Below are 12,028 nucleotides of genomic sequence, written 5' to 3' on the forward strand. Positions count from 1 at the left end.
TGCTCCATATTTACTCTAAAGCTCCAGTTTGCTACTGTATGCATTGGGGGGGCAATATGTACTGATGAGAGCATGAACTGTCAGTTAGGTATGAGCAGGTTCAGATTTAGGCTCTGCCCTTTATCACTGGGCTTCCCTTGTGGCTCAGCTGGTAAAGAATCTGCCTGCAATGCAGGAGACCTGGCTTTGATCCCTGGCTTGGGAAGATCCCCTGGAGGAGGGAAAGGCTACCCACTCCAGCATTCTGTCCTGGAAAATTGCAAGGAAACAAAAAAGCTCAGTATGATCACTTATAAAATAGACATATTACTCCCAATCCCTAGGACTGTGAGAACTGGATGTGAAAACTTGTAAAAAGAGCTTAGCTCAGGGTCTAATGCACAGTTCAAAAGGACTGGCTATTATTTTGTATCATCAGATGTATCTGTTTCCAAGGACTGCTGTAGCAAAGCACCCCAAACTAGGTAACTTAAAACAATAGAAATGTATTACCTCACAGTTCAGGAGGCTACAACTCCGAAATCAAGGTGTTGGCAAGGCCATGCTTTCTCTAATGGATCTAGGGGCAATCCTTCCTTCCCTCTTCTAGCATCTGATGTTTGATGGCAAGTCTTTGGCATTCCTTGAAGAACACATTACTCATTATTGGCCTGAGGGCTCCCATCACATGGCCATCTTCTCCTTGGGTGTCTTTACATCATCTTCCCTCTGCACATGTCTGTCTCTGTGTTCAGATTTCCCCTTTTTATAAGGATACCAGTCATACTGGGCTAGACCCCACTCTAAAGCCCTATATGCAAAACAAAAAGAGACACAGATGTACAGAACAGACTTTTAGACTTTGTGGGAGAAGGCGAGGGTGGGATGTTCAGAGAGAACGGCATTGAAACAAGTATACTATCAAGGGTGAAACAGATCACTAGCCCAGGTTGGATGCATGAGACAAGTGCTCGGGGCTGGTGCACTGGGAAGACCCAGAGGGATGGGGTGGAGAGGGAGGCGGGAGGGGGGATCGGGATGGGGAACACATGTAAATCCATGACTGATTCATGTCAATGTATGGCAAAAACCACTACAATATTGTAAAGTAATTAGCCTCCAACTAATAAAAATAAATGGAAAAAAATATTCAATTTGATCAGGAAAAAAAAATGACCTCATCTTACCTTGACTACTTCTGGAAAGATGTTACTTCTAAATAAGATACTGGGCACTAGGACATCAACATATCGTTTTGAGGAGACAAAATTCTACCTTTAATACCAGGCATCTGTTTTTAATACTGCTCCTTTGTTTTAAACCTTTGAGGGTTTGTTGTTGCTGCTGCTGTTATAATTTTATTTATTTTTGGCTGTGCTGTGTCTTTGCTGCTGTGCAGCCTCTTTTTCTAATTGTGGCAAGTGGGAGCTCCTCTCCTCTGCGGCGCATGGGCTTCTCATTGAGATGGCTTCTTTTCTGGCGCAGCACAGGCTCTCAGCATATGGGTTTCAGTAGTCGAAGCATGTGGGCTCCGTGGTTGTGGCTCTCGGACCCTAGAGCACTGCCTCATTAGCTGTGATGCATGGGCTTAGTTGCTCTGCAGCATGTGAGATCTCAAACCAAGGATCAAACCCAGTGTCCCTTGCATTGCAAGGCAGATTCTTAACTAGACCACCAGGGAAGCCCAAATACTTTTCTTTAAAGGAGCCACGTAACTTCAAATCTCCCAACCCAGAAAAGCTGTATAGAAAGCACTTTTCTGAGAACTGTCTCTTGTGCGTCCTACTTTTCTTTACCTAGCTCCCCAGCCATCTCCTGACAGCCTCAATTGAGAGTTGCCTCTTGGGTCTGGTTTAGATGTCATTCCTGGTCTAATTAGGGAGTCACTTGCTGACCTGCGACTTCTGTCCCCAGTGGGCCCTGAGTTCTGTTCTTGCATAAGTGTCTGCCTTTGGTGCTAAGATTTCCTTCCCTGGAGACCGACCTTGTCCTCATTTTACCTTCATTCACCTTCTATTGACATAGATGATGGTGGTAACATATTTACTGAAAGCTCTAGTGAGCTAGGAGTTATATCAAACACTCTACAGGCATTGACTCATTTAATCCCCACAAGAGTCATATGTAGTTAACAGATGAGGAAACTAAGATCCGGAAGGGAGGTTAAATTGCCCAAATTGCACAGCTAGGAAAAGACAAAATTAGAATATAAGCCTAATTGTGTTTACTATCAACAATTGGTTCTTAACTATATAACCTGTGCTCTGAAGGAGCACATAGTATAGTAGCAAATAAGACCACAAAAGCAGTAAATACAGGAAGTAAAATGGGGAGAATAAGAGGTAAATGTAAAAAACTGTGTGAACACCTGTCAACAGTCTTAATCCCCATGGGGGTTATCAGAGAAGGCAGCTGAAGAATTTTCACTCAACAAGCATGTGTGGAAGTGAGTATCCTGGGCAGAGACTTGTAAAAGAAGAGAGATAAGGAAGAACTTTAAGCATACAGAAGTCTGCAGTCTTAAAGATGGTAGAGGGGTGGAGAGCAGACAGAGAGGAGATGGCATCACAGATTCTTAAGGAAGGAAATGACATTATTTGTTCAGATGTTGGGAGGAGATATGAGAGGCACACCCTGAGAGGTAGGGCATGTCTGTTGATGAGACAGATAAGGAACCATGACGCTTGAACTAAGATGGTGGCTGAGAAGTGGAAGAGAGAGAGGATTTCAGAGAGAGCAGGTCTAATCTGTTGCACTTGAAATGACTTAATGTGTGCATGAGACAGTAAACAATGAAATCACTTCCGAGGGTCTAGTGGTGTACCAGATGGATGCAAAGCATTGCTTTTCACTGGAATAGGGAATGAGAAGGGAAAATCAGGTGTGGAGAAGATGACACGCAATCATGATTTTACTTCTGAATTCGTTGACTGTGAAGGACTCTAAGTTATGCAACTGAAGAAATTTCAAAACCGGAAAAAGAAGTACAGATATAAGACCAAAGAGGTTAAATACATATCTGGTATTCCTAACTTGAATTAAAATGTCAGTAGGAGTTCATGGTGTATTTTCTCTAAAAGAAAAAAAAGCTCTATCCATTGAAAAGACCTAGACACCGTGACCAACATGGTGGGTGGCAAGAGAGCAACCCTTACTGATCAGGTTTTGGTTTGTAAATATCATTTTCCCCTATTCAGAATCAAAGTATTTTGGAACAATAGCTCATTCCAGGTCTGGAGCAAAACACATATAAGACAATTCTGGTGCACCTTACCATAACAGAGGCAAGGAAACCACATCAATGTGAAGACACTCTCTGGCCAAGAATAGGGTAGATGGGATATAAATAAGAATAACAATCTAATGGCTTTAAACACTTCAAATACTTTTAAATCTATAAGTTTGTAATTATATATAAATAAATATAAACATAAACTTTTTTGAGTGTTTGAAACATTTCATAATAATAATGCAAAAATATCAGGCGGTTAGTATAATATCAACCACATAAACTTCTTATTTTTTATTATCACATCCTGAAAGTAGTTAACCCCTTTTATAACTCATTTTATTCATGCTTTCATGTTAAGAAGTTTACTTTCCATTTATACAAACTTGCTGATTCATGGGAAAGTGTTGAATTATCTTATTCCTCTTGGATCCCCAATATGAAAATTGATAATTAATAAACTTGTTTTTCTCAGGTTCACATGAAGAAAATCATTACAACATAATGATCTTATATGTCATCAATCTTACCATGGACCACATTGCTTTTTCTTTTTGTGTTTAATACAAAACAGCTTTACTCCACCTTTTGAAATGTTTTCATCTTTCTCATAAAAAGGCAGAGGTGCGTAATACATTACTGATTTTCACTGGTAAGTGCTAGACCATGTGAAAAACCTCATGGGGTTAATTTTCTGCTTTTCATTTTTCCCATGCTATGCTGATTGGATGTGTCCCATGACTTAGCTCAGCCTCAATATATGGCACTGGATCAATCAGTAGATTTGGCACAACTTTAGTTGCTCTGATATAGGATTCATCAAAAAGGAGTCATATTCATAAGCTATTTTAACTGATAAAAAGAGAAAAATAAAAGTGTTTTTTGTCCTTGTTACTTTTTCCCAAGGGGAAAGGGAAGAAGAGGAGCTAGTGGGATAAAAAGTCAACGGAGTGGGGGCCATGTTTCTCGGATGCAGGAATCTTAAGGTTTGCCTTTCAACTTCAGGATTAAGCTTTTTTCTCACAGGGGTATGGGTTTCCAAATTGGGATGCCCAGGTCCCTTCATATATATATATATATATAGTCTTCTAAACTTCTGCTTATTTTCAATTGGGTTACTGTGTTCTATTTTAGTACACTTCTCACTTACTCTATAAAGAGAGACTGATACCAGAACTAAATTAAAGAGGAAACGGTGCCTATTTTCAGATAAAGTGAGAACCATCAGCCTTCTTGAAAACATTATGTTTTGATTGATAAGACTTTCTTACTGGCTCTTTTCTTTCAACTTCCCCTTGGTAGAGGACCTCATAAACCTTTTTCTGTTTTCCATCAGTTTCAATGGGAAAAGATGGTTTCACGAAGGGTGATCCTATTTCTCATCTCATCTTCTCACTCTTTTCTGTACCTTTCAAAATCAAACACGAGTCCTTCCCCCTGGCTCCTTTATTCACTCACACTTCTGTTGGTTCTCAGTCATCAAATGTGTGCGCTGATTCTTCCTTTCATGGGAAAACAGAACAGAACAAAAAAGTCTTTACCTTGCACAGCCACTGTTCTATTCCCCTCACATTACTGATTCTCAAACTAAGCAGACCCAATGCCTTTGTGTCCTTACTGCTTTCTGAAACTTGTCTTACTCTCTGACTATCTTATGTAGAATAAAACTGTACAGGTGATCAGGCACCTAGTCACCACATTCAGTGGCTCAGACTCTGTTTACATGTCCCATGCCTGCCTGGCAGATTTGATTTGTATTCCTCATATATCCTCTGTGAACTCTCCCTCCAAGATCTGCCTGACACTGGAAAAATCCTTGATATTGTCAAACATTTTCAACCATTACTTCTCTGCTAGACTAGCTGCTCTATTTTTCTCCACACTTATACTTTTCTTTCTAAAACATTCCAGAATATTGGGGCTATAGGAGGCTAATACATTCTTGATTCTACTGCATAATTTTGAAGAAAGTGAAAAACTGGACACAGGTGATTAGCATTTGGTTATTAACTGTTTCTATAGATCCATGGTCCAAAAAGGGATGGAAAGTTCTTTGTTTCTCCACCTAGCCCAAGCTCAGAAATTGAGGGAATCTATATAAGGAAACAAATTGGCTTTGTAGGGCAGACATACATACCCAGAATAGTTGCCTCCCACAGAAAGGGGGAAATGAATCTCCAGATTTTTAAGGCTTTAAGTCAATAAGATTTATCCAGTGGAGAATGTGAAGCAGTGATTGTCACTGTACTCCCAGTCAGATAAATCACTGCTCCCTCTTGGGCAGAAATGAGTAATGCACATCTTGAGTATTACTCTAACGCAGGTTTCTCCATAAGGAAATGCAGAAGTATGCATATACACACAAGGTGGGACATTCTTCATTCTTAGGTTAGTCATAATCTTTAGGTAGATAATTCTGTGTCTCTGAGTTTAACATATATAAGGCAAAAACTTTACTTTGCAAAACCTATGCACCCCATGATCTTCTCCATTATGGTCAATGGTTCTACCACTCCCAGTCATCCAGACAAAAATCTTCAGCATCATCTTTAATTCATTGCTCTCCTTTCTTCCTAGTGGTTTTTCTTTTAATATGTCTCTGCCACTTATCCTTTCTCTTCAATTTGTACTTACACCACTTTTTTCTGCTCTGCATTTACACCCATGCATTCAATAACTATGTATTGAGTATATATCAGGGGCTAGGAAGCTTTTTTAAGCAGTGGAGATATAAAAGAAAGGCAAACCATTGATTCAGATTTCATGAGGCTGGGAAAAGCGCACAAAGAGCTAGCAAATAGTAACTTTAACAAATAGATAATCTTAACGTGTTGTTGTTTTAGCCACTAAGTTGGGTCCGACTCTTTCGGGACCCCATGGACTGTAGCTCGCCAGGCTCCTCTGCCCATGGGATTTCCCAGACAAGAATACTGGAGTGGGGTGCCGTTTCCTTCTCCAGGGCGTCTTTCTTACTCAGGGGTCAACCCTGTGTCTCCTGCATTGGCAAGCAGATTTACTGCTGAGCCCCCAGAGAAGGCCAGTCTTAACATAGACAATTACAACGTCTAAAGGTGCTTGGTGCTATGTGAGCCTTTAATAGGAGGATTAGGAAAATGGGAGATCGTGTTTCTGAGAAATGACCTTCAAATTGAGATAGAAAGCATGAGCAGGAGTTAATTAGCAAAGAGGGCAGAGAGGAGCATTGCTGGCAGCATTCTCTATGTGCAAAAGCCTTACAATTGGAGGTAGCATGGTGAGTGAAAGTTGCAAGAAGTCAAGATAAATTTAAAGGGGATATAGTAGAGAGTAGGGGATCTGCAGAAATAGGTAGGGGGCATGCCACATAGGGCTCCATACACCATGTTAAGGTATATTTTCTCTATTTTGTTATCAAAGAAAGTCACTGAAGTATTTAAACAGCAGGATGGCATGATTAGCATTGAATTTTGAAAAGATCATTCTTGCATTTTTGGATAACTGCCTTTTCTTCCCAGCTGCTCCACTGAGTGTCTCCCATCCCATATACTTCATTTGTGAATTACATACAAACCAATGTCCAGATAGTCCTCACAATGTGCTGTGTGAACTTACTGTTTCCTAACCAGTCTGTTTAGACGAAGTGGAAGTGGAGGTGTTAGTCACTCAATCATGTCTGACTCTTTGTGAACCCATAGCCCATCTGGCTCCTCTGTCCAAGGGATTCTCCACATAAAAATACTAGAGCAGGTTGCCATTCCTTTTCCAGGGAATCTTCCCAACCCAGGACCTCGTGTATCAGGCAGATTCTTTACCAACTGAGCCACCAGGGAAATGACTCCCCATTAATTTTAGGGCTTCGCAGGTGGTGCTAGTGGTAAAGAATCCGCCTGCCAATGCAGGAGACATGAGAGGCATGGGTTCGATCCCTGGGTTGGAGAGCTTCCCTGGAGAAGGAAATGGCAACCCAGTCCAGTATTCTTGCCTGGAAAATCCCATGGACAGCGGAGCCGGGTGGGCTGCAAACAGTCAGACAGAACTGAGCATCTGAGGACGCAGCACATTAGTTGTAGAAAAGACTCAGACTATTAGAATCTGCTTTGCTCAGGCTTGCTACAATCCGGGTGTAGCCTCCTCGCTAAAATCCTTTCCCATTTCTCCCCGACACTAACCGTCCACTCTAAGGCAACCTTCCACCTGCCTCTGAAACATGACAGCCTCACCCCTACCCTCCATTTCTTTGTTCAAAACTTCGAGCTTTCTAAATTCCTGCCAAAATTTTTCCTCTGACTAAAATCCAACTACAGTTCCACTCAGGTCCTACCTACTCTGTGAAATGACTGCCGAGTACTCCAGACCACAGTGTGGGCTAAACTGACAGTATTTGTGATAGAGTTAAATAAGAATGGGGTTACATAAGTAGATTTCCTTTGCAGGACATGCCTTACTCCCTGTTTTCGGCACATTGTCTTGACTTACTGTATCAGTTTAGACCTAAATTATGGCCTTATCAGTGACATCATTGTGTTTTGTTTGTTTCATCTTTATGAATGTGATATGTTTCTCAATAAAGTCTTAGAGAAAAAGAGAGGGATAATAAAATAACCTGGGTGTAATGATTATTCTAATAAAACATTTTCAGCATTATTAAAAAGCATTTAATGAGTATTTTTATTTGTGGCATGATAAACTGTTTTTCATAATTTACTCAAATGTGCTGGAGATTTGAATCCTTTCATTTTGTCATGTTATAAATAATATGATTAAACTCCATTTTATTAAGTTTCAGTTATTTTCTTAGGATGTTCACCATATTCTTACCACGATGAGATTTTATAATTGATAGATATACCATTTATAATTCAAGATTTAAAAAGTAGTATGGTGTTGTTTTGATTTGAATAGATATACCATTTATAATTCAAGATTTAAAAAGTAGTATGGTGTTGTTTTGATTTGAATATTGTAACTAATGAGATTTGAGATTTGTCTCTCTGTCATCTGGAGGAGTGGGTATTGGGGAAATTACTGCAGAAAGTATTGTATTAGTCGGTCAGTCGTGTGTGACCCTTGGTGGCCCCACAGACAATAGCTCTCTAGGCTCCTCTGTCCATCGAATTCTCTAGGCAAGAATGGATAGATATTTCATTCTCCAGGATCTTCCCGACTCAGGGATCAAACCCAGGTCTTCCAAATTGCAGGCAGATTCTTTGCCATCTGAGCCACCAGGGAAGCCAGGTGCAATTGAACTACAATAGCTAGAAGACTGCCTGATATGAGTTTAGATTCTTTTATTTATTCTACAAATATCCATGGAGTGCCAGCCATGTATCAGGCATTGGCACTATGCTCTATGTCAGACTGGCCATAAATTGGTGGTCCCCAAATTTTGCTCATATCAGAATCATTGGGGGATTATTTAAAAAACAAAATAAGACAAACTACTACTGCCTGTTTTCCAGACAGTTTTCAGAACTCCTAACACTCTGATTTATTAGTATGATGTATGACCTGGCCAGCAAGACTTTCTAGGGATTAAAATGTGCAGCAAATTTGGGGAACCCTGTCAGCATAAAGAAAGATGGAGTTCCAGAATATCATCAGGGCTGCAAGTGCTCTGAAGTGTACAAAAAAGACACACAACACACACACACACACAATGTTTTGAGTCTGCATGTGCTAGGTTGCCATAGACAGTGGCTTTAAACAGTCTTGCTTGAATGAGTTCAAAGAATAGGACTAAGCATTGGGCAGAACAAGGTACTGATGATGAACCAAATAGCTATTTGCTATCTCATGTCTGAATCTCAGCTTTCCTTTGAGAAGCCTGGGAGCTTCAGAAGCATCAGAAGTGTCATCCTCAGTATCAGTGAATCATTTGGATGAAGAGGAGCTTTGCCTAGAAAGTCATTGTTAAAATAGAACTGAAGCCTTTAACCAGGATGCCTGGTAGAAGACATTAGGGTAACGCTGTAAATGTACTTAATCTTCTGATAGATCTGAATTATGTAATTTTAAAAGTGTCTATTTCCTTGTTTTTTCCTCTAAAATGCTCATTATAGAGTCTCTCTCTCCTAGCAAATATATGTAAAGTCTGTGCAAAGGTTTCAACCAGCTCCTTTTGATTTAGTTATCAGAACACACAACATCTGCTAAAACTGAAGCCCACAGTCTCAGATATTTTTCTTTCACTGCACTCCAAGTCTGCACATCATTAGTACAATTCAGATGGAAATCCTGTAGAGATGCAGTATTGCTAATAGCCTGCACTTTCCCAGAAAATCTGACCTTCCAAATTTGATTTATTTAACATATTTGCATTTTAATGGATTTTTCCTGAAATGGTAATCTCATCAAGATGGTCTGCTGTGGTTTTTTTGAGTAACTCACAATTTTCAACTCATTTATATGTATTTATTAATGTGCAATATGAATATTTGCACAGTGCATAGGCACATATGGATTATGTCCACCAGAAACACACATTTAAAAATTTCAAGGGCTGAGCATTTGGTACTTTGATTACCTTATGGATGTTCCTCCTCTAGTTTAATTTACCCCCTGAGTCAGTCTTCTAGTTTTAAGGTTAATAATAACTAACACTTCTATGCACAGCACAACATTTACACTCAGTTGTGTAAATCAGACTCTTTGTGACCCCATGGACTATGCAGTCCATGGAATTCTCCAGGCCAGAATACTGGAGTGGGTAGCTGTTCCCTTCTCCAGGGGATCTTCCCAACTGAGGGACTGAACCCAGGTCTCCCGCATTGCAGGCAGATTCTCTACCAGCTGAGCCACCAGGAAGGCCCAACACTTCTATGGTAACCTACAACTTATAGTACACACTTTTCTCATATATCAACTCACTTAACAACATGTCTGATGTCTTGGAAAAGCTCAATAACCTTTTGAAGCTATAAAAGCTCCATGTAAAGGGCCAGTCTCTCCCGCCCTAGCCTCTGTTTCCAAGGATGCAAGTTGCTAAATCAATCCTGACTAAGCTGTTACACTTAGGGATGGCATGTGGACAAGGGATGGCAGGAGAGGCCAGACGATGACTACCTGATATGACCAGATTAAATTCTGGCATCCTCTCCTTCCACCAGCCCCACCTGCTTCCAAACTCCATTTTCTAGGTTCAGTAGGCACTAGTGTGTTTTTTCCAACGTCTCTTTCCTAGTTCTCTAGTTCTACAAGGGAACTGGTATGCTTTTCCCTAATCATTGGGACAGGGTGCCTATTTCTGCCAACTGCTGCCATGAGAAGGAGGTCTGGCAGAAGAACCCTATCTATATTCTTCTCAGATACTGAATGGTATGTTTACATTAATACACTGAATTCTTCTCTGAAATGTTCACAATATTCGTTAAGAGATAGACATATATTCCAAAAGACGGCTGCAGGTACATATTGGTCTTCATTATTCCTAAGGGTCAATTTTTATCATCTTTCAAATACAGGTAGGTCATAATTTACAACTTTCTGTATGGGATTAAAAATTCTCATAAAACATGTCAGATCTAAGTGTAAGAATAAAACTATAAAGTTTTCAAGTTTTATTAGTATAGTGACGTCTTTTCTATAATTTTTCCACACTTCAAACATTTCCTTTTTAATTTTTTATTGATGTTTTGAGTACAGTTCTATGAATTATAACCCATGTATATTTCAGATAATTGTCACAACCATTGAAATGCAGAACAGCTCCATCACCCAAAGAACTCCCTTGTGCTATTTCTTTAAAATCACACAACACATCCACTCCTAGCCTGTGGTAAGCATTGATCTGTACTCTATCACTTGTAGATGTGTCATTTCATAATGACATAAAGGTGGAATTGTATAGTATATAACCTTTGAAACAACTTCTTTCACTCAGCATAAGGCCTTTGAGATTCCTCCAAGCTACGAGTTTTATTCCTTTTCACTGTTGAATAGTATTCCTTAATATGGATACACCACAGCTTATTCTATTCAAGTATATATTTAATACATTTGCATTAAATACTAATGATATTTGTGGAATTGGTACAATATGTTAAAAACTGTCAATATGATGCCTTAGAAATTCTTAGCAACCAGCCAGATCTAGATTTAGACATCATTAAATCCATTAATTAGATCCATTAGATCTAAATCCATTAGATCCATTAATCATGGATTAGGAGGAAACTCTCTGAAATTCAGTTTTGGCAGAGTGGGAGGTAATGATATTTGTAGAGTTTTAGAAATACCTAAAAAAAATTAGTGGGATTCCAAGGAGGCACTAGCAGTAAAGTACTTGCCTGCCAATGCAGGAGACTTAAGAGATTTGGGTTCAATCCCTGGGTTGGGAAGATCCCCTGGAGAAGGGCATGGCAACCCACTCCAGTGTTCTTGCCTGGAGAATCCCATGGACAAAGGAGCCTGGTATGCTACACGTCCATAGGGTCGCAAAGAGTTGCACATGATGAAATAAATTTGCCAACAAAGGTCCATCTAGTCAAAGCTATGGTTTTTCCAGGAGTCATGTATGAACGTGAGAGTTTGACCATAAAGAAAGCTGAGTGCCAAAGAATTGATGCTTTTGAACTGTGGTGTTGGAGAAAACTCTTGAGAGTCCCTTGGACTGCAAGGAGATCAAACCAGGCAATCCTAAAGGAGATCAGTCCTGAATATTCATTGGAAGGACTGATGCTGAAGCTGAACTCCAATACTTTGGCACCTGATTCGAAGAACTGACTCATTAGAAAAGAAGACCCTGATGCGGGAAAGATTGAAGGCAGGAAAAGAAGGGGACAACAGAGGATGAGATGGTTGGATGGCATCACCGATTCAATGGACATGAGTTTGAGCAAGCTC

The sequence above is a fragment of the Muntiacus reevesi genome, chromosome 1 (assembly GCF_963930625.1).
Source record: "Muntiacus reevesi chromosome 1, mMunRee1.1, whole genome shotgun sequence".
Taxonomy (NCBI): Eukaryota; Metazoa; Chordata; class Mammalia; order Artiodactyla; family Cervidae; genus Muntiacus; species Muntiacus reevesi.